The 24,263-nt window shown below is 37.8% G+C and overlaps 1 protein-coding gene across 1 annotated transcript in view; it reads left to right on the forward strand.

The window, feature by feature from the left end:
- Positions 1–24,263, forward strand: part of RAB6A (RAB6A, member RAS oncogene family) — an 86,822-nt gene that overhangs the window by 19,983 nt on the left and 42,576 nt on the right.

A 24,263-nucleotide genomic window follows, 5' to 3' on the forward strand; every position in this document is an offset into this window, starting at 1 on the left:
GGAGAATCACAAGCAGGTACTGTGCTGTCAGCACAGAGCCTGATGTGGGGCTCTGTCCAGTGAATCATGAGATCCTGACCTGAGCTGAAACCAAGAGTCAGACACCAATTGACTGAGCCACCCAGTTGCCCCATATCAATTTTAATAAATAGTCCATGTTTCCCTGAAAAGAATGTATTTTATAGTTGTCAGATGCTGAATTCTTCGTAAGATTACTGGATCAATTTTGTTAATCGTGGTTCAAATATTCTGTCTTCATTGAATTTTTGTCTATCCTGCTGTTGAAAGAGATATGTTAAAATCTCCCCCAGTGATTATAGTTCTTTTCATTTTTACTTTATGTGTTTTTGAGACTTTGAGATTAGATATATACAAATGTGTAATTGTTATATGTTCTTGGTGAATTGAACCTTTTATCATCTTCAAGTGTTCCACTTCATTTCTAGTAATGCTTTTGGCCCTAAAGTTTGTTTTGATGTTAATTTAGGTATACCATCTTTCTTTTAATGTTTTTATAGCATTTATATTTATTTCTTTTTACTTTCAACTTTTTTATATTCTTAGGTTTCAGATGTGTTTTAGTGGTCATCCAGTTAGGTTTTCTGTTTGTCCAGGCTGATAATCTGTTTATAAAATTGGAGCATTACTACATTTACATTTAATATAATTGTATATTTGGATTTAAAGTAAATCTACCATTTTAATGTGCTTATTTTTGTCCTTGATATTTCTTTTTCTTTTCTGTTACTTGAATTTATAGTCTTTAAAAATTATTCAATATAATTGGAACACTCAGCCGGTTGAGCATCTGACTTTGGCTCAGGTCATGACCTCACGGTTCATGAGTTCAAACCCTACGTCAGGTTCGCTGCTGTCAGTCTGTCAGTGCAGAGCCTGCTTCTGATTCTCTCTTCCTCTCTCTGCCCCCCCCCCCCCGCCGTCGCTTTCCCAGTTAAAAAAGTTATTCCATATTCTTTGCTTTATTAATTGGGAAGTTATAAATTTTTTTCCATTTATTGATTACTGTAGAAATTGTGGCAGGTAGCCATGACTTACAAAAGTTTGCAGCTAATTGATTCCTTTACCCTTCTGGACAATGTAAGGACCTTAGAACTCTACTTACCACTCCCTCTGACTTTACTATGTGTATTTTAAGTGTGTGTGTATGTAAAACCCTGTATGATGTTATTGTTTTAAACAATGATTATTTAGATTTTTTTAATAAGGAAAACTTTCTTGAAGTACAACAGGTAAAAAAAAGCATACAAATCATAAGTGTACAGCTTGAATGAGAAAATTTGCTAGTCATATTGACTTGAATATTGCCATACTTATGAAAGTTATTTCTTACTGTAAATTAGTAAATTTGACTTTCTGATTTTAAAATCTCAATTTCCTGAGCTTTATTATTAAGCATGTCTTATGAGCTGTATCTACTTCCATCTTTTCAAGAATGAAAGGCTGTCATAGACTATTGTATGCTACACTCTGGGCCACCTTCGTAATGAATGTTGTCTACTTGGTGAAGTTTCTGTTTATTGGTTAATTTTTCAGTGCCAGCAGGAACTGATACTGTGAGTGTAGATAGCATGAACAAGATAGATGAAGTTCCTGTTCTGCAGCTTACAGTTCATAAGTTGGGAGAGGTAAACTAGTAAATAAATGCACAAACAAGATAATTTGAGATGAGTGTTTTTGTATTGCCATTTTTTTCTTATTTTTCTTTTTTCTTTTTCTTTTATTTATCATTTATTTTCTTTATTATTATTTATCTTTTTATCTTTTATTTATCTTTTTATCTTTTATTATATATCTATTATTTATTTTCTTTTTATTTTTTCTTTTTATCTTTTCTATTATTTCTTATTTTTTCTTATTTTTTCCCATAAGAAAAAATAGATCATGCTTTTTATTATGTTAAATGTCTACACCTGGACTTAATATTTTTGAGTAAAAATTCTGGTAAAATGAATCTTATGCTAGTACTTATTTTGAACTTTCCACTGGACTATTCTTTGAGAGTACAGATGATTTCCAATCCGTTTTTTTTATCCTTAAAATACATCCATAGATGGATGTTCACTTTGTTGTAGGAATACCATAAAAGCCTTGCTGCCATCTAAAATACTTGTAGAAATACAATCTTAGGCTGAAAGTAATTTTGAGAGGTAATTTAGTTTTTCTTTCTTTCAGGCAGAACCATAGCTGATACTGAATTTATAAGTTCATAATGTAACCAGGAAAGAAAAGTTCCACAAAATTAGGTTCCATGAGCAAAATCTCAGAGGCTTTAAGGTACATGTTATACTTGAAGAATAACTAATAGCTTTCTATTCTTGTCAGATGAAGTTGTTTGGCAAGAGTAAGAGATGAGTCTAGAAGGCTAGGTTCCAGTTTGATTGTAAAGGTCCTTGAATACCTGCTAAGGATTTTTAACTTTATCTTATGGATACTAGGGAGCCTTGAAAAATTTTTTAAGTTTATTTATTTATTTTGAGAGAGAAAAAGAGAGCACAAACAGGGGAGGGGCAGAGAGAGAGGGAGAGAATCCCAGACAGGCTCTGCACTGTCAGCTTGGAGCCCAGTGCGGGGGCTCAAACTCATGAACAATGAGATCATGACTTGAACCGAAATCCAGAATCAGTTGTTTAACCCCTGGAATGTTTTATAAATTGAGAAAAGATTCCTCTAGCAGTATAGAGGCTGGACACTTTGCCCAGTGCTTTCTTCTCTTGTTCATTCTCTTATACGTATCTCTTTCAGTGGATTGTGAACTCTTTTGTGATAAGTGCTTTATCACTTATTTCTCATTCTCATCCACCAACCTCATTGTTCTCTAGCACTTGGTTTTGGAATGAAGTGAGAAACATAGAATTAAAATATTTCTTTACTTTTTTTAAAAAAATGTTTATTTATAGAGAGAGAGTGAGAGTGTGCAAGCATCAGGGAGGGGCAGAGGATCCAATGCTGGCCTCAAACTCATGAACCCTGAATCACTACCTGAGCCTAAGTTAGATGCTTAAACGACTGAACCACCCAGGTGCCCCATTTACTTTTTTTTAATGCTTATTTATTTTGAGAGAGAGAGAGAGAGAGAGAGAGAGACATTCAGCAGGCAGTGTGCACAGGGGAGGGGCAGGAAGAGAGGGATAGAGAGAGAATCCCACTCAGGCTTCGCACTGCCCGAGCAGAGCCTGACACAGGGCTCACAGTCCCATAAACAGTGAGATCATGACCTGAGCTGAAATCAAGAGTCCGACGCTCAACTGCCTGACCTAGCCAGGTGCCCCCAAATATTTATTTTTTATTTATCTTTAGTAAGATTAGCCAGTCAGTCTTTACCTTCGTGTGAGTATCTTTCCTATCTTCATCTCTTTTTGTTTATTAAGTTTTTGTTTTAATTCCTGTTAACATACAATGTTATGTTAGTTTCAGGTGTATAATGTAGTGATTAAACAATTCCAAATATCACCCAGTGTTTGTTTTTTTTTTAAGTTTAAAAAAAAATTTTTTTTTAATGTTTGTTTATTTTTGAGAGAGAGAGAGAGACAGAGTGTGAGCTGAGAAGGGGCAGAGAGAGACACACACAGAATCTGAAGCAGGCTCCAGGCTGTCAACACAGAGCCTGACATGGGGCTCGAACCCACGAACTGTGAGATCATGACCTGAGCTGAAGTCTGGCACTTAACCGACTGAGCCACCCAGGCACCCCTTAAGTTTTTATTTTAATTCTCCTGTCTTCATCTCATGTTCTAATTTTTTTTCCCCCTCTGGATGTCTCAATTTCATCATCCTGGAAACCCGTACTAAAGGTCTTATGCCTCTCATATAAATATTATTGGAAAGCTAAAGCACCTTTATTAAAAACAACTTTCAAGACATACATATCAAATTACTTATTTCAACAAATCTTCTACACAAACTCATAATCCCTATTTTTTAATATGATTGTATAAGGATAGTTGTTTTTTTTTTTAACTTTGGGAGAAACAAAAAATTTTATTTAAGTTTATTTAAAATTTTTTTTTAACATTTACTTATTTTTGAGAGACAGAGAGAGCACAAGTGGGGAGGGGCAGAGAGAAAAGGAGACAGAATCCAAAGCAGGCTTTAGGCTCTTGAGCTGTCAGCACAGAGCCTGACGCGGTGCTTCAACTCACAAACTGAGATCATGACCTGAGCTGAAGTCAGGCACTTAACCAACTGAGCCACCCAAGCGCCCCTAAGTCTATTTATTTTGAGAGAGAGAGAGGATGCATGCAGGCAGAAGGAGGGGCAGAGAGGGAGGAGAGAAAGAATCCCAAACATCCTCCACATGCTGTCTGCGCAGAGACCAACGCAGCAGACTTGATTCTGCGAACCGTGAGAACATGACCTGAGCTGAAATCAAGAGTCAGATACATGATGGGGCGCCTGGGTGGCTCAGTTGGTTAAGCGTCCGACTTCAGCCCAGGTCATGATCTTGCGGTCTGTGAGTTCAAACCCTGTGTCGGGCGCTGTGCTGACAGCTCAGAGCCTGGAGCCTGCTTCTGATTCTGTGTCTCCCCCTCTTTCTGCCCCTCCCCTACTCATGCTCTGTCTCTCTCTGTCTCAGAAATAAATAAACATTAAAAAAAAAAAAAAAAAAGAGATACATGCTTAACCGGGTGGGCCACTCAGGTGCCCCTAGGAGGAACAAAATCTTTATTCAATTTAGGTGTTTAGAAAAAGGCCACTAGATTTATTGAACTTTAGTACTGTTGACTAGGTTAGCTATATTGAAGTAGCATTAGCTTGGTTAATTGATTTTTCTGAGTTTCTCCCCCACTCCCCCCCCCCCAAGTAAACTCTACCCCCAACCTGGGGCTCAAACTCACCACCCTGAGACCAAGAGTCACATGCTATTCCACCTATGCCCCACTTTTCTGTTTTGCTATAGAATTGCATTACCTATGAGCGATATCTTTTACATGATATTGCATTGGATTTTGCTTGCAGTTGAGCATTACTCCTATGGTCCCTTTTTTAGCTGCTTTCATTACCATGATGGAATAGTGACTCCAGATAGGGGTTTTTTTGTTAGCTCTGTTACTAAAATCATAGCATCTAATTTAAGTTACTATTAGTATCATAGCATGATAATCTTTTATAGTGGCTTATTTTTGTGGGAAAAAGTTAGAAAAATATAAATAACCATTTGGTCCGTTTCAGTATTTTCTGACCAGTATAATTGGCTAAGAATTACAAAGCAGTTCATATGTTTTCATTATATAGGTTGTAGAATAATTCAGACTTCTCTTATTATACAAACATCTGTCTTCTTTGAATCTTAAGTATTCTTGAAGAGTATATTATATAAGGAATTATTATACAACTTACAGAAATTCTGCCCTAAATTAGTATAAATTGTTTTTCTAGAGGTCCAATAAGGAGTTTCTCTAATCTTTAATAATCTGCCCCTTTTAAAGCATTCCTTTTAGTTATCCTTGGTGTTCCATTATTAGATTTTTTAATTTTTAATTTATTTTTATTTTTTTAATTTACATCCAAGTTAGCATATAGTGCAACAATGATTTCAGGAATAGATTCCTTAATGCCTCTTACCCATTTAGCCCATCCTCCTCCCACAACCCCTCCAGGAACCCTCTGTTCTCCATATTTAAGAGTCTCTTATGTTTTGTCCCCTTCTCTGTTTTTATATTATTTTTGCTTCCCTTCCCTTATGTTCATCTGTGTCTTAAAGTCGTCACATGAGTGAAGTCGTATGATATTTGTCTTTCTCTGACTAATTTCACTTAGCATGATACCCTCTTGTTCCATCCACGCATTGCAAATGGCAAGATTTCATGTTTTTTGATTGCTTAGTAATACTCCATTGTATACCACATCTTCTTTATCCATTCATCCATCGATGGACATTTGGGCTCTTTCCATACTTTGGCTATTGTTGATTGTGCTGCTATAAACATTGGGGTGCATGTGCCCCTTCGAAACAGCACACCTGTATCCCTTAGATGAATGCCTAATAGTGCAGTTGTTGGGTTGTAGGGTAGTTCTATTTTTAATTTTTTGAGGAACCTCCATAGTGGCTGCACCAGTTTGCATTCCAGCCAGCAGTGAAAAGAGATCCTGTTTCTCTGCATCCTCGCCAACATCTGTTGTTGCCTGAGTTGTTATTGTTAGCCACTCTGATAGGTGTGAGGTGGTATCTCACTGTGGTTTTGATTTGTATTTCCCTGATGATGAATGATGTTGAGCATTTTTTATGTGTTGGTTGGCCATTTGGATGTCTTCTTTGGAGAAGTGTCTATTCATGTTTTTTGCCCTTTTCTTCACTGGACTATTTGTTTTTTGGGTGTTGAGTTTGGTAAGTTTTTTATAGATTTTGGGTACTAACCCTTTATCTGATAATGTCATATGTAAATATCTTCTCCCATCCCATCAGTTGCCTTTTAGTTTTGCTGATTGTTTCCTTTGCTGTGCAGAAGCTTTTTATTTTGATGAGGTCCCAATAGTTCATTTTTGCTTTTGTTTTCCTTGCCCCCCAAGACGTGTTGAGTAAGAAGTTGCTGCGGCCAAGGTCAAAGAGTTTTTTGCCTGCTTTCTCCTCAAGGATTTTGATGGCTTCCTGTCTTATGTTTAGGTCTTTCATCCATTTTGAGTTTATTGTTGTGTATGGTGTGAGAAAGTGGTCCAGGTTCATTCTTCTGCATGTCGCTGTCCAGTTTTCCCAGCACCTTTTCCTGAAGAGACTGTCTTTATTCCATTGGATATTCTTTCCTGCTTTGTCAAAGTTTATTTGGCCATATGTTTGTGGGTCCATTTCTGGGTTTTCTATTCTGTTCCGTTGATCTGAGTGTTCTTGTGCCAGTACCATACTTTCTTGATGTTTACAGCTTTGTAATACAGCTTGAAGTCTGGGATTGTGATGCCTCCTGCTTTGGTTTTCTTTTTCAAGATTGCTTTGGCTATTCAGGGCCTTTTCCATACACATTTTAGGATTGTTTGTTTTAGCTCTGTGAAGAATGCTGGTGTTACTTTGATAGGTATTGCATTGAATATGTAGATTGCTTTGGGTAGTATTGGCATTTTAACAATATTTGTTCTTCCTTTCTAGGGGTGTGAAATATTTTTCCATTTTTTTTGTGTGTCTTCTTCAGTTTCTTTCATAAGCTTTCAATAGTTTTCAGTGTATGGGTTTCTAACCTCCTTGGTTAGATTTATTCCTAGGTATTTTATGGTTTTTGGTGCAGTTGTCAATGGGATCGATTCCTTGATTTCTCTGTCACTTTATTGTTGGTGTATAGGAATGCAGCCGATTTCTGTGCATTGGTTTTATATCCTGCCACTTTGCTGAATTCATGGATCAGTTCTAGCAGTTTTTTGGTGGAATCTTTCCATATAGAGTATCATGTCATCTGTGAACAGTGAAAGTTTGACCTACTCCTGGCCGATTTGGAGGCCTTTTATTTCTTTGTGTTGTCTGATTGCTGAGGCTAAGACTTTCAATACTATGTTGAATAGCAGTAGTGAGAGTGGACATGCCTGTCTTGTTCCTGACCTTAGGGGGAAAGCTCTCAGTTTTTCCCCATTGAGGATGATATTAGCATTGGAATTTTCATATATGGCTTTTATGTTCTCCAGGTATGATTCTTCTATCCCTACTTTCTTAAGGGTTTTTTATCAAGAAAGGATGCTGTATTTTGCCAAATGTTTTCTCTGCATCTATTGAGAGGATCATGTGGTTCTTGTCCTTTCTTTTATTGACGTGATGAATCACACTGATTGTTTTGTGGACATTGAACCAGCCCAGCCTCCAAAGTATAAATCCCTCTTAGTTGTGGTGAATAATTTTTTTTAATGTGTTGGTGGATCCAGTTGGCTAATATCTTGTTGAGGATTTTTGCATCCACGTTCATCAGGGAAATTGGTCTATAATTCTCCTTTTTAGTGGGGTCTTTGACTAGTTTTGGAACCAAGGTAGTGCTTCATAGAAAGAGTTTGGAAGTTTTCCTTCCATTTCTGTCTTTTTGGAATAGCTTCAAGAGAACAGGTGTTAACTCTTCCTTAAATGTTTGGTAGAATTCCTCTGGAAAGCCATCTGGCCCTGGACTCTTGTTTTTTTTGGGAGAGTTTTGATTACTAATTTGATTTCCTTACTGGTTATGGGTCTGTTCAAATTTTCTTCCTGTTTCAGTTTTGGTAGTGTATATGTTTCTAGGAATTTGTCCATTTCTTCCAGATTGCCCATTTTATTGTCATATAATTGCTTGTAGTATTCTCTTATTCTTGTTTGTATTTCTGCTGTGTTGGTTGTGATCTCTCCTCTTTCATTCTTGTTTTTATTTATTTGGGTCCTTCTCTTTTTCTTTTTGATCAAACTGGCCAGGGGGTTATCAATTTTGTTAATTCTTTCAAAGAACCAACTTCTGGTTTCATTGATATGTTCTACTGTTTTTTTGGTTTCGGTAGCATTGATTTCTGGCCTTATCTTTATTATTTCCTGTCTTCTGCTGGTTTGGGGTTTTATTTGCTGTTCTTTTTCCAGCTCTTTAAGGTGTAGGGTTAGTTTTGTATCTGAGATGTTTCTTCCTTCTTTAAGAAGGCCTGGATTGGTATATACTTTCCTCTTATGACTGCCTTTGCTGCATCTCAGAGGTTTTGGGCTGTGGTGTTACCATTTTCATTGGCTTCCATGTACTTTTTAATTTCCTCTTTAACTTCTTGGTTAGCCCATTCATTCTTTAGTAGGATGTTCTTTAGTCTCCAAATATTTGTTACCTTTCCACATTTTTTCTTGTGGTTGATTTCGAGTTTCATAGCATTGTGGTCTGAAAATATGCATGGTATGATCTCAATCTTTTTGTACTTGTCAAGGGCTGATTTGTGTCCCAGTATGTGATCTGTTATGGAGAACATTCTATGTGCACTAGAAAAGAATGTGTATTCTGCTTTAGGATGAAATGTTCTGAATATATCTGTTAAGTCCATCTGGTCCAGTGTGTCATTCAAAGTCATTGTTTCCTTGTTGATTTTCTGTTTAGATGATCTGTCCATTGCTGTAAGTGGGGTGTTGAAGTCCCCTACTATTATGGTATTATTATCAATGAGTTTTTTTATGTTTGTGATTGATTTATATGTTTGGGTGCCTTCACATTTGAACCATAAATGTTTACCATTGTTAGATCTTCTTGGTGTATAGACCCCTTAATTATGATATAATGACCTTCTTCATCTCTTGTTACAGTCTTTATTTTAAAGTCCAGATTGTCTGATATAAGTATGGCTACTTCGGCTTTCTTTTGGTGACCATTAGTATGATAGATGGTTCTCCATCCTCTTACTTTCAATCTGAAGGTGTGTTTAGGTCTAAAGTGGGTCTCTTGTAAACAACATATAGATGGATCTTGTTTTCTTATTCATTCTGTTACCCTGTGTCTTTTGAGTGGAGCATTTAGTCCATTGACGTTTAGAGTGAGTACTGAAAGATATGAATTTATTGCCATTATATTTCTTGTAGAGTTGGAGTTTCTGGTGGTGTTCTCTGGTTGTTTCTAGTCTGTGTTGCTTTTGATCTTCTTCTTTTTTTTTTTTCCTTCATCTTTTCTCCCCTCTGAGAGTCCCCCTTAAAATTTCTTGCAGGGCTGGTTTAGTGTTCACAAACTCCTTTAATTTTTATGTGTCTGGGAAACTTTTACTCTCCCCTTCTATTTTAAATGACATCCTTGCTGGATAAAGAATTCTTGGCTGCATATTTTTCCGATTCAGCACATTAAATATATCCTGCCACTCCTTTCTGGCCTTCCAAGTTTCAGTGAGTAGGTCTACTGCAAACCTGATCTGTCTTCCCTTGTAGGTTAATGACTTTTTTTTCCCTTGCTGCTTTCATGATTCTTTCCTTACCTGAGTATTTTGCGAATTTGATTATATGCCTTGTTGATGGTCAGTTTTTGTTGAATCTAGTGGGAGTCCTCTGTGCTTCCTGGATTTTGATGTCTGTATCTTTCCCCAGGTTAGGACAGTTTTCCAATATGATTTGTTCACATAACCCTCCTACCCTTTTTTCTCTCTCTTCGTCTTCTGGGACCCCTGTGATTCTGATGTTCTTTTTAATGACTCACTGAATTTTCTAATTCTTAAATCGTGCTGATATGCTGCTTTACCTCACCCATCCTTACCGCTGTGGCATCCATTTCAGATTGCATCTCAGTTATAGCGTTTTTTATCTCATCCTGACTAGCAAAAGCTAGAAGTAAAAACTTCTTTTATCTCCACAGAAAGGGATTCTAATCTATTTTGACCCCAACTAGTATTCTTATAATTGTGATTCTAAATTCTGGTTCAGACATCTTGCTTGTATCTGTGCTAAATCCCTGCTTGTCGTTTCTTTGTGCTCTTTCTTTTGGGGTGAATTCCTTCATTTTGTCATTTTGAAGGAAGCAAAGGAATTAGTAAGGAAAAAAATTAAAATTAAAATTAAAAACAACACACACACACACAAATCAAATAAATGATGCTAGATCCTAGATGTGTTTTGGTCTGGGTGTTGAAAGGGGCTTGATAGATTAGAGAAAAAAGGGAAAAAGAAAAAAAAAGAAAACGTTTGAAAATTTGAAAAAAATGAATACAATGAAATAGAATAAAATGAAATGATGGAAGTAAAGTAGAATTTGAAAAATTAACAAAAAAGTAAAAAATATAGTAGAAGGAAATTAAAAATATTTTTAAGAAAAATTGAAAATAAAAATAAATTTTTTTCTTTATTCAAGGAAAAGAAAAGAAACAAACAAACAAAAAAAAGAAAACTGAATAGATGGACCAGTGAACATCCTGAAATATGATTGAAATTACACTGTTTTCCCCTAGAAGTCAAACTATGAAGCACTTTATAGTCCATAAACTAAGCAGGCAGAGAGACTTGTATTGTTCCTGAAGAGCAAGGTTGGCCCAGTTGGGCGGGGCTCAGTTTAACAGCTCCGTTCTCCACTAGATGGCGCTGCTTAGCTTACTGGGGTGGATTGTTGTGGTGCTTTTAGGTATGTATGTGCATGCGTGGGAAGGGTGAAAATGGTGTCACCCACCTACCCAGTCTCTAATATCAAAACTCTTTTCTCCCCAGTCAGCAATCACACACCCGTCCTTTGTCTCCAGCTTCTGTCCGCTCCCTGCTTTTACACTGTCTGTGACCAGGCCATCAGGTTGCCACACGGCACCTCCCTTCTGAGTGTATTCTCAGATACTGCTGTGTTTCCCGACCCCTCACTTATGAGGGACTGCCTTTTTGACCCGTTCTGACGCTCTGCAGGAGGGTCTCACCAAGCAATGGCTGGGTGCTGGCTGCACCCAGGAACGTTCGCAGGATTGTGCTGCTGCTGATGCCCAGAGACTGTGGCTGGGTGCCAGCCCGCCCCAGAAAAAGTTAACGCGATTGTGTAGCAGCAGCATTTCAGGGATTATGGAAAATCACAACATACATCTGGCACCAGGCTTCACCCTTAATGACCTTGTTCCAGCACCAGTGAATGTGGTTGTTCTCTGGGGTCTGCTGGGACCCCTGGGGTCTGCTGGGGTGGTCGCACAGACTCTACCAAATGTCCTCCCAGCAGGGGAACTGACTCTCCCTGTGTGGCCCGAAGACTCCCCAGACTTTACTCTGCTCCTGGGGTTTCACCCTTCCCACCAGAGCACTGCCAGGTACCGAGTTGCAAAGTTTTAGACTCTGCACTCCCTCTGTTTATAGAGTCTTTTTTTTTTTTCAACTTTTTTAAATTTATTTTTGGGACAGAGAGAGACAGAGCATGAACGGGGGAGGGGCAGAGAGAGAGGGAGACACAGAATCGGAAACAGGCTCCAGGCTCCGAGCCATCAGCCCAGAGCCCGATGCGGGGCTCGAACTCACGGACCGCGAGATCATGACCTGGCTGAAGTCGGATGCTTAACCGACTGCGCCACCCAGGCGCCCCTCTGTTTATAGAGTCTTAATGGAATTTAAACCCTCTCCTTTCTCCCTTTTTTTTTTTTTCAGTCCCCGTGGCTGTTTCCACGTTTCCACTTTCTCTCTAGCTGCTTTTGTGAGAGGTGTTTTTCCCATACTCTCCCCCTGTCTCCATGTTCTCTCTGCAAGCAAAAACAGCTCCCTGCCCTCCGTCGCTTCTCTCTCCCCTAGTTAACCTCTCCATGCCACGTACCTGCTGAGTTCTGTGGTTCAGTTTGTGCAGATTGTTGTGTTAATCTTCAGATCAGTTTTCTAGGTGTGCAGGATGGTTTAGTGTTGATCTGGCTGTATTTCATGGACACAAAACACAAAAAAACTTCCATGCTGTTCTGCCATCTTGGCTCCTACATTGGGACTTTTGAGATATCTTTGAGTTATAAAGTTCTTGTTTAGTTTCACTGAGGGCAGAAAGCATATCCTATATGATTTCATACCTTTAAATTTGTTGAGACTTGTCTTATGACCCAGCACTTGTTTTCAGTTAGGGAATACCTAAATTCTAGATTCATCTAGAATTACCTTTACTCTTCCATTGAAGTCTTAGATTGTTACAAAGAGGACTGTCTTCTAAAATGCTAAGAATTGCTTATGTTCACTGAGCATATTGAATCACACTAACCACATTTATATGTATAAACAACCATTCTGTGACATAAGATTTATTATTATACTTATTTTATATAGATGAAACTGGGGAACAGAAAGATTAATTAAACTCCAAGTTACATAGATGGTAAAGGTGGGCTGGAAAACAGAAAAAAAATCCATAGCGATAGAAAGTAGATTAATGGTTGTCAGGGATGAGGATTATAGGGATTGACCGCTAATAGGTATGGGATTTTTTTTGGAGTAATGAAAATGTTTTGGAATTAGTGGTAATGGTTGTACAACTTTGTGAATATACTAAAAACCACTAAATTTTGTTCTGTAGAGGGGTGAATTTTATGGTCTGTGAATTATTTCTCAAAAAAAAAAAAAAAACAAAAACAAACTGAGATTCTAACCCAGAAACTGCTTCATATATTCCTTTTTCATTCAGTAGACCTTTGAGGTTGGAACAGGTTCAGTATTAGAAGTAAAATCTCATCAGAAAGACTATAATTTAGAGATATATCCTTTATATGGCCTATTGCAAATGTTCTGGTTTTTCAGTAATTCAGGTACTCCCATGTATAAATGGAATTACATATTTAAATTTATTTCATTTTGAGTATATTCCAGATAAGATTGGAAAGTTAAATAAAGCTCTGCAAGTAGGCCCTCAAATAAAGGATAGCTCATGGTGCTTGTTAAAGGCCTGTGATGCCATCTGCCCTCTCTCTTTTAGCTAACTTCACCTTCCAACCTCAACTTTAAAGTCATTTTTTTCTGGGAAGTTTTTTCTAATCTTCCAGCCTTATAGAAGACTGTTCCTCCCCACAACATCCTGTGCGTAAAGTAACCTCTTCCCCCAACGGGGGGCTCAAACTCATGACTAAAGACTGGGAGTTGCATGCCCTACCGACTGAACCAGGCAGGTGTCCCACTTCTGTACTTTTTATCACACTCAATAATTAATTTTTTCTGTCTCCCCTATTTAAACCAAATGGGGGCTATGGTTTTTTTTTTTGTTTTTGTTCTAATCTTAGCATTCGCATTATCCTTGGCATTTAGTGTGTGTGTTCATTAAAATGAAGAAATAGGAGTAGGATCTTTTCTTACATTTGCTTTGGGCTACAAATCTTTAAAAGATACAGCCCTACCATTTGGATTAGATTTCATACCTAAATTGTTTGCCAGTGGTTGTCATTATAGTAAAATGGAATTGGAATTTCACTGAAATCATTGTCATGCCTGGTCTTTAGAGAATTACAAGAGAGAACATAGTATTTTGCAGATGGTGTCATTTCAGAAATGTTATTATAAATGTTGGATTTGAGCTAGAATTTCTATTTTTATATATTTTTTTTTTCAACGTTTATTTATTTTTGGGACAGAGAGAGACAGAGCATGAACGGGGGAGGGGCAGAGAGAGAGGGAGACACAGAATCGGAAACAGGCTCCAGGCTCCGAGCCATCAGCCCAGAGCCCGACGCGGGGCTCGAACTCACGGACCGCGAGATCGTGACCTGGCTGAAGTCGGACGCTTAACCGACTGCGCCACCCAGGCGCCCCTAGAATTTCTATTTTTATATGGAGGGAGCATTAAGGCAGCATTGTAAGTGATGTTATAAGTTTTAGAGATCACTTACAAATATTTGCATCAGAATGGGATTTTTTAACTTTTCATTCCAGTTTGCTAATCTAAAATGAGCTATTTAGAGAATTATCTTTTGAGTAAATGTATACCTTTTTGTGTTTAAAACTACCGCTTCTTTGTAAAGAAATTCAGTAGACATTAGTGTTGGTAATCAGTTAACTAAAAGTCATATAATGGGGAATAACGAAAAATGATACATAGACCTTTAATTAATTATTTTTAATGTTTATTTTTGAGAGAGAGAGACAGAGTGCGAGCGGGAAGGAACAGATAGAGAAGAAGACACAGAATCTGAAGCAGGCTCCACGCTCTGAGCCGTCAGCACAGAGCCCAACGTGAGGCTTAAACTCACGAACCACGAGATCACAACCTGAGCCGAAGTCGAAAATTTATGAGCCACCCAGGTGCCCCTGAAGTCCAACTTTTAAATATTTTTCTTTTATACTGCTTTTTGAGCCCTATTTAAGAAATCTCTGCCTCCCCCAGCACATGAAGATAGTATCCTGTACTTTTGAAGCTTTAGTGTTTAAACTTAAAATTAGGGCTGTGATCCTTCTCAAAGTAATTTTTTTGTATATGGTGTAAAGTGTTGTAGGGATTAAGATTCTTTTATATTTTATGTTTAGATGTCCAGTGTCCCTTATCTTCCCCACTGAATTCTGTTTACACCTTTGTAATAAATTAAGTAGCCATACATATGTGGGTTCATTTCTGGACCCTACTCTATTGGCATGTTTGTGTGTACATTAATATCATATTGTCTTATTTATAACTATAGCTTTATAGTAAATCTTGAAATCTGGTAGTGTAGGCCCCTCTGGTAGCGTAGATTCCTCAGTGTTACTCTTCACGATTGTCTTGGCACAGCAACATGTCGGTGAGGACGTGGAGAAGAGGAACCCTTTTGCACTATTGGTAAGAATGCAAACTAGTGCAGCCACTCTGGACAACAGTATGGAGGTTCCTCAAAAAATTAAAAATAGAACTATCCTGTGATCCAACAATAAAAACAATTAGTATTTATCCAAAGGATACAGGAGTGCTGATTTGAAGGGGCACATGCACCCCAATGTTTATAGCAGCACTGTCTACAACAGCCAAACTGTGGAGAGAGCCGAAATGTCCATTGACGGATAGATAAAGATGATGTGTGTGTGTGTGTGTGTGTGTGTGTGTGTGTGTGTGTATGATGGAATATTACTCGGCAATGAAAAAGAATGAAATCTTGCCATTTGCAGCAATGTGGATGGAGCTAGAGTGTATTATGCTAAGCGAAATAAGAGAATGATAATATCCTATGATTTCACTCATATGTGAAATTTAAGATACAAAACAGATGAAAATAAGGGAAGGGAAGCAAAAATAATACAAAACCAGGGAGACAAACCATAAGAGACTCTTAAATACAGAGAACAAACTGAGGGTTGCTGGTCAGGTGTTGGGTGGGGGCATGGGCTAAATGGGCAAGGGGCATTAAGGAGGACACTTGTTGGGATGAGCGCGAGGTGTTATATGTAAGTGATGAATCACTAAATTCTATTCCTGAAATCATTATAACACTGTATGTTAGCTAACTTAGATTTAAATTAAAAAAAAAAAAAGATTGTCTTGGCTCTTCTAAGTTATTTGCTTTTATAAATAAGTTTTTGAATCACTTTGTCAATTTATACCAAACTAACCTAGACCCTGCTCTTTAAATTGGGATTGGATTGAATTTATTTTTTTTATTTTTTTTTTTATGTTTATTTATTTTTTTTTTATTTTATTTTTTTTAAATTTTTTTTTTCAACGTTTATTTATTTTTTTGGGACAGAGAGAGACAGAGCATGAACGGGGGAGGGGCAGAGAGAGAGGGAGACACAGAATCGGAAACAGGCTCCAGGCTCCGAGCCATCAGCCCAGAGCCCGACGCGGGGCTCGAACTCACGGACCGCGAGATCGTGACCTGGCTGAAGTCGGACGCTTAACCGACTGCGCCACCCAGGCGCCCCTATGTTTATTTATTTTTAAGAGAGAGAGAGAGCAAGCGAGTAAGCATGAGCGGGGTAGGAGCAGAGAGAAGGGGAGACACAGAATCCCAAGCAGGCTCCAGGCTCTAAGCTGTCAGCACAGAGCCAGTGCAGGGCTGGAACTCATGGATTGCGAGATCATGACCTGAGCCAGATTCAGATGCTTAACTGACTGAGCCACCCAGGCGCCCTGGGATTGCATTGAATTTAACAATATTGAGGCGATACCGAGTTTTCCAGTCCTTGGACGTGGTATATTTCTCCATCTATTTAGTTCTTCCCTAAGTTCTCTCAGCAGTGTTTCACAATTTTCAGTGTAGAAATCTTGCATATTTTATTAGATACCTAGGTATCTTGTTTTTGATACTGCATAAATAGTATTCTTAGTATATGTGCTGCCGAAGCGAGCACTAAATAGTATTCTTAAATTTCAGTTTTCATTTGTGGCTAGTGTGTAGAAATACAGTTGATTTTTGTATAATGACTTTGTATGCAGGGCCTTGCTAAATTTACTTATTTAAAAATTTTGTAGATTATTTTGTATCTTTGGTCATGAATGATATTGGCCTGTAATTTTCCTTTTTAGTAATCTCATCACTTAAAAAAATAAATCAGAGTTATATAGGCACGATTGATTTCATATTTGAAAGTCGGCCATTCTAATTCATTCCATTAACTTAAAGGAGTAAAACCATATAGTCATTTCAGTAGATGTAGAAAAAGCATATCACAAAATTAAAAACCTATTTGTAATTAGTTACACTTAAAAAATTTTTTAATGTTTATTTTTGAGAGAGAGACAGCACTAGTGGGGAAGGGGCAGAGAGAGAGAGGGAGACACAGAATCCGAAGCAGGCTCCAGGCTCTGAGCTGTCAGCACAAAGCCTGATGTGGGGCTTGAACTGTGAGATCATGACCTGAGCTGAAGTCAGACACTCAACCAACTGAGCCACCTAGGCGCCCCTCAGTACGCTTTTAATTAAGAACAGAAGTGAACATCCTAAATCTGATAAAGGATATTTACCAGGAGCCCCCTTCCCCCAAAATAACCTACAAATAACATCATACTTGATAAAAATACCGACCTCATTTCTTTTGAGTTTGGGCAGAAGACTGATGTCCATAGGAATATTTTAAAATCTTTTTTAATGTTTATTTTTGAGAGAGACAGAGAGAGACAGAGCACAAGGGGAAGGAGCAGAGAGAGAGGGAGACACAGAATCCAAAGCAGGCTTCAGGCTCTGAGCTGTCAGCACAGAGCCCGATGTGGGGCTCAAACTCACAAACCGTGAGATCATGACCTGAGCTGAAGCTGGATGCTCAACTGACTGAGCCACCCAGGAGCCCCTACATAGGAATATTTTAAAGCCAGCCCCAGAAATCTAATCATCCTATCAATAGTTCTGGCAATTAGCCTACAAAACAATGGAGAGAAAATATCAGAATGCATAGTCCATAGCAGTTTCATAAAACTTTTACTTCAGTAATGTAATTGTATACTGGATTGGGATTTTAAATGTATATGTTAATGTGCTTTTATAGTCAGAATACTTAGGAGCCCACTGTCCTAGAATATTGAATCTTTGAGAAATATACCGATTGCTTGAAACTTCACTTAAATGAAACTTTTGCAGTTTGTTTTATTGAGGCTGTTTTGTGACAAATTATTTTTCCTTACTAGTTTTACTGAGGAAGGCTGTTGTCTAATTTATAAAAATAAACTGCACTTCAGGGGCACCTAGGTGGCTCAGTTGGTTAAGTGCCCTACTCTAGATTTTGGCTCAGGTCTTGATCTAGTGGGGTTGAGATTGAGCCCCACGTCAGGCTTTGCCAATCCTGCTTGGGATTTTCTCTCTCCGTCTCTTTGCCCCTACCCCGCTGGCTCATGTGTTCTCTCTCTCTCCCTCTCTCTCTCTCTCTCTCTCTCTCTCTCTCTCTCTCTCTCTAAGTAAATATTTGAACAAAAAAAGGGGCAACTGGGTGTCTCAGTCAGTTAAGTGACTCTTGGTTTTGGCTCAGGTCATGATGTCCTGTTTCGTGAGATTGAGCCCTGCATTGGGCTCTCTGGATATGGAGCCTGCTTAGGATTCATTCATTCTCTCTCTCTCTCTCTCTTTCTCTCTCTCTCTCCCCCCCTTCCCTTTCTGTCCCTCTCTCTCCTTTTCTCTCCCTCTCTCTCCTTCTCCCCCTCTCTCCTCCCCACCTGTCCCTCAACCTTGCATGTGTTCACTCACTCTCTCTCTCAAATAAATAAACTTAAAAAAAAAAAATTCTCCTTCCTTCTTCCTCTGCCCCTCCCCCACTCATACTCTCACGCTCTTAAAACAAAAACTACAATTCTTTGACGCTTGACAGTGCAATAATCACAAAATAAAGAACATCTCCATCATGCCTGAAAGATTCTATACTTTACCTACTAGCCCTAAGAAACCACTGATCTACCTTTTTTGTTTGCTTTATTTTGTTCTAAGGATAAATGAATAATGAATTAAACAATTTTAAAATAAGCTATAATTTTTAGAATAGTTTTAGATTTACAGAAAAACTGAGAAGATAACTATAGTTCCCATAAACCTGTACCCAGTTTCTCCTATTATTGACATCTTTCGTTAATATGGTACATTTTTCATAATTAATGAACCAATATTATACATTATTATTATGTAAAATCCATAATTTATTTAGGTTTTCTTACTTTTTTCCCCAGTGTCCTTTATCTGTTCCAGGATTCTGTCAGATATCCTATTACATTAGTTTTCATGAGGCTCCTCTTGGCTGTAACAGTTTCTCAGACTTTTTTTTTTAATGTTGATTTTTGAGAGAGAGAGAGAGCGTGAGCAGGGGAAGGGCAGAGAGAAAGAGGATCCAAAGCAAGCTCTGCGCTATCAGTAGAGAACCCGATGGGGGGGCTCCAACTCACAAACTGTGAGATCATGACCTGAGCTGAAGTTGGAAACTTAACCGACAGAGCCACCCAGGCACCCATCAGATATTTTATTTTATTTTATTTTATTTATTTTATTTATTTTATTTTATTTTATTTTATTTTATTTATTTTTTAACGTTTATTTATTTTTGTGACAGAGAGCATGAATGGGGGAGGGTCAGAGAGAGGGAGACAAAGAATCTGAAACAGGCTCCAGGCTCTGAGCTGTCAGCACAGAGCCCGACGAGGGGCTCGAACTCATGGACCGCGAAATCATGACCTGAGCTGAAGTCGGCCGCTTAACCGACTGAGCCACCCAGACGCCCCAGATTTTTTATTTTAATAAACTTGACAGTTGGAGGAGTACTGGTCAAGTATTTTGTGAGATGCTCCTCTGCTGGAATTTGATCTTTTCGTTATGATTAGACTGGGGTTACTGATTTTTGGAATTGATTTGCTCTTTTTATAAGAAAGAACATTCTAAAAAGTGGAATAGCCTTCTTAAGGCTGCAGTGGCTGTTTAAATGGCTTTGAGATTGAAAAAATGGTCCTGAAACATTGTGCAGTGTCTGGCACAGTATAAATAACATAATGAAAAAAGAGCCCTGGACTAAGTATAAATGCCTCTTTTTTTAGTATATATTGAGAGCACTGTTTTATTTTTGCTTGCTCCATAGAGACCCTTCATTTAAGTTTTTAAATCCCCCTTTAAAAAAAAAAGACATTTTACCCACATGTTCCTAAATTCATCTTAAATTATGTCTATAAAATAAACTTACTTAGACCTTAGATCTAATGACAGTTTTAGAGACAAATTTGCAGAATTAGGATTAATTGAAGGTATGGCTTTCATCAATGAAGAGTATTTTTGTAAGGGTTGTTAGGAAAGAAATAGAGCCACCTTGAGATTTCTCTGAAATCTTCTTTCCTAACGTATCACTTAGAAAATTTCACTTTTTCGCATTAACTGTGTTTCATTAGTTTCATCCCAGTGCTACTTTTCTCTGTTGCTAGCAAAATTAAATCTTTTCCTTAAACAAGAGTTGGCAGAAAAAAATTAGATCTCTACCAAATTTTGGAAAGGTTAAGGATTAGGATGAAAACATTTGTTCTCTAAAATTCCTTGTGATACAACAGTGTCATTATAGTGGAGATGTTTGCTTGGGAATAAAATGTTAATTTCATATTGGAAAGTTGTTTAAGATTTAAAATAAATTGTTAATTTTCTTATAATATCCTTGAGATGCTAATGTGGAAGAAAATTAAAATTGTTGGTTTTCAGGTCCTTTTGTTAGGGGCATTGGGTAGGAGAAAAAATTTTGGTCTCACAGAGATAGAGGTGGTTATTCAACAGCCTAGTTGCTCACTGTTTTCAAGATTGTTTTAACTATTTTAGATCCTTTGCATTTTCCTGTAAACTTTAGAATCAGCTTCTCATTTTCCATTTTTTAAAGGCTGTTGGGATTATGATTGAGATTATGTTTAACGTGTAAATTGGAGAAAATTGATATCTTAATATTGATTCCTCTTAATTTAGTATATGGTATATTTTTATATTTATTTAGATTTTCTTAATATTCTTTTTTTTAAATTTTTTTTTCTTAAGTTTATTTATTTTTGAGACAGAGAGAGACAGAGCATGAACGGGGGAGGGTCAGAGAGAGAGGGAGACACAGAATCGGAAGCAGGCTCCAGGCTCTGAGCCATCAGCCCAGAGCCCGACGCTGGGCTCGAACTCACGGACTGCGAGATCGCGAGATCGTGACCTGAGCTGAAGTCGGACGCCTAACCGACTGAGCCACCCAGGCGCCCCAATATTCTTAAATATAGAGTGTTTTGGTTTCAATGTAGAGTTCTTACACATCTTGTTAAGTTTATTCACCATATGTGGAATTTAACATTTTTGGTTTTGTTTGCTTCTGGTATTTAGAAACGCAGTTGATTTTTGTATATCGACCTTCTGTACTGAGACCTTGCCAAATATACTAGTTCTAGTAGATTTTTGTTTGTTTGTTTATAGTCCTACTAGATTTTGAAAATTCGTTTCTTAGGATTCTTCTACATGAGAAGTTGTGTCATCAGTAAAAGAGAACAGTGTTTTGTGTGCCTTTTATTTATTTTTCTTATCAGTATTGCACTGGCCAAGACCACCAATACCATACTGAATAGAAGCGGTGGATTGAGGGCATCAGGATGGGTCAGTCAGGTGAGCGTCCAACTCTAGATTTTGGCTCAGGTCATGATCCCAGGGTCATGGAATTGAGCCCTGAGTTGGGTTCTGCACTGAGAGCCTAAGAGTCTCTCTTCCTGTATCTCTGCCCCTCACCCCACTCACTTACACACTCTCTCCCTCTAAAAACAAAAGTAAAAAGTAAAAAAGAAGTGGTAGGTTGGACATCCTTGCTTTTCCCCCCCATTCTTTGGAGGAAACCATTTAGTTTACCATTACAATGGTGAATATAGATTTCATTGTATATACTGTTTATCTGATTGCTACATTTTCCTTCCATTTCGGGTTTACTAGTTTCCTTACAGTTTTCATCATGAATCTGTTGAATTTTGTCATATACTATGTTTATATATATTGAAATAAACTTATGGATTTCTTTTATTCTGTTAATATTCTGGATTACATTATTTTATTTATTTTGTATGATCTAACCTTTTATTCCTGGGATAATCCCCACCTACTTATGAAGATATTTTTATATATACAGGGATTTGATTTGCTAATACTTTGTTAAGGAATTTTGAGTCTGTGTTGATGAGAGATAATTGATCCATAATTTTCACTTTATTGTAATGTCTTTGTTAGGGTTATGCTCATCTCATATCATGAGTTGGAAAGTCTTCTTTGTCACTTGAAAAAAAAATGTCTATTTTTTTTGAGCCGGGGGTGAAGAGCAGAGAGAGAGGGAGACAGAGAATCCTAAGCAGGCTCTGCATTGTGAGCACAGAGCCTGATACAGGGCTCAAACCCATATCAGACCTGAGCCAAAATCAAGAGTCACTTTTTTTAAAAAAAAGAGTTTAGGGGCACCTGGGTGGCTCATTCAGTTGAGCATCCGTCTCTTAATTTTGGCTCCAGTCATGATCCCAGGGTCATAGGAAGTTGGGTTCAGTGATGAGCATGGAGCCTGCTTAAGATTCTCTCTCTGTCCCTTTGTGTGTGTGTGTGTGTGTGTGTGTGTGTACATGTTCAAATATATATTCGGCTCAGGTCATTCAATATGTGTGTGTGTGTGTATATAATACATGGGGGGCACAGAGAATATATCTATAATCGCAGCATTAAATCCTTGTTTTCTAACTATAACATCTGAGTCATCTTGGATTGGAGCCTGTTTTCTTTCTTTCTTTTTTTTGAGTATGAATTATGTGTTTTTATTTCTTTGCATTTACTATTTTTTTTATTATATAGTAGACATGATGGAGAAAGTATACAGAGACTCTGGATTTTGTTGTTCCTCCAAAGAGTTTTTTGTGGCTGAGAAGGCAGTTACCTTGGCTTGATTCAAACTCTAAACTCCCCGTGTCCTGTAGTAGCTCAATTGTTTCAAAACCCAGCTGCTACTTTTCACTGGGAATCCTGAAGTCTTCCCATCGATCCTCCTAGGTAGTTTAGGAAATCAGCTAAGGATTTGGAGATGTTTTATGTTTTAAATGCAGATTTTCCAATTCACTTTCTTTGTAGCTTCTTCTCCGTAATGTTTCTCATTGTTCTGTGCCCTGAACTTTGTCCTCCAACTCAAGTCAGTTAGGTTGCAAAAAATTACAGACTGGAAAACCTCACTTTGCTATTTTTCATTCAAGGATATAGTATCTTTCATTTTGTATTTTCTTATGGTCTGTGTTCAGGTTCTTTAAAACCTGGAGGCTGGGTAGGTAGTGCAACATAATTTCTTCTGCCATTATGGCCATGTTACCTTTTTTTGTTTTTTTTTTAAGTTTATTTACTTATTTTGAGGGGGTGGAGAGGGGCAGAAAGAGAGGGAGAGGGAGACTCCCCAGCAGGTTCTGTTTGGAGCCCAATATGGGGCTTGATCTCATGAACCATGAGATGATGACCTAAGCTGAAATCAAGAGTCAGGCACTCAACCAACTGAGCCACCCAGGTACCCTACATTTACTTTATAGAGTCCAATCAGTGTTCAAAATAGTACTGCGTATATTGTTTCTGGCTTTCCTTTGAATGGTTCTAGCATTTTACCTTTATGTATTTTTAAATATAAAAAATATTTCAGAAAAACATATACTAACATTAGTTATATATGGGTGGTATGATATACATAATTTTCACTTTGTTCTTGTTATTTTCTGTGCTGCCTGCTTTACAAATATACATTTTACTCTTTTATGTGAAAGAGGTGGTGGGTGTTTTTTTTTTAAAAAATGAAAACTAGGGGCGCCTGGGTGGCGCAGTCGGTTAAGCGTCCGACTTCAGCCAGGTCACGATCTCGCGGTCCGTGAGTTCGAGCCCCGCGTCGGGCTCTGGGCTGATGGCTCAGAGCCTGGAGCCTGTTTCCGATTCTGTGTCTCCCTCTCTCTCTGCCCCTCCCCCGTTCATGCTCTGTCTCTCTCTGTCCCAAAAATAAATAAACGTTGAAAAAAAAATTAAAAAAAAAAAATGAAAACTATATGTACTATTTACTAATGAAGAAGTACATAGTTCCACTGTTGCTTTATAAAGAGACTTCTTCTCAAACATCAATTTGCTTTTGACTAGGGTCTGGGGACTAGCTATAGCTTTTCTCTTCAACATGCTGTTTTAGGCTTTCTGAAATAAGACATTTGGGGTACATGATTTAGTGGGATTCTTCCTTCTTTGGCCCATTTTTTCCCCTCAGGTTTTCATATGATATATGATTAGAGAATATAATATAGAGGCCAGGATCACACCTCTTTTACATTTGGGGGAACATTTGAGATACTTATTTGCACATAATTAATTGTGTGCACATAATTAATTGACATAATTAATACACTTACTTGTATTTAGTATTTGTTGGATCTGTGTCAAGCTACTGGAAAAATAGGAAAATTAGATATGGCTCTTGCCCTTGGAGAGTATGCCCATTGGTAAGGAAATTGCCAGTATTCCTCTATTTTTTATTT

The sequence above is a fragment of the Lynx canadensis genome, chromosome D1 (assembly GCF_007474595.2).
Source record: "Lynx canadensis isolate LIC74 chromosome D1, mLynCan4.pri.v2, whole genome shotgun sequence".
NCBI classification, from domain to species: Eukaryota; Metazoa; Chordata; class Mammalia; order Carnivora; family Felidae; genus Lynx; species Lynx canadensis.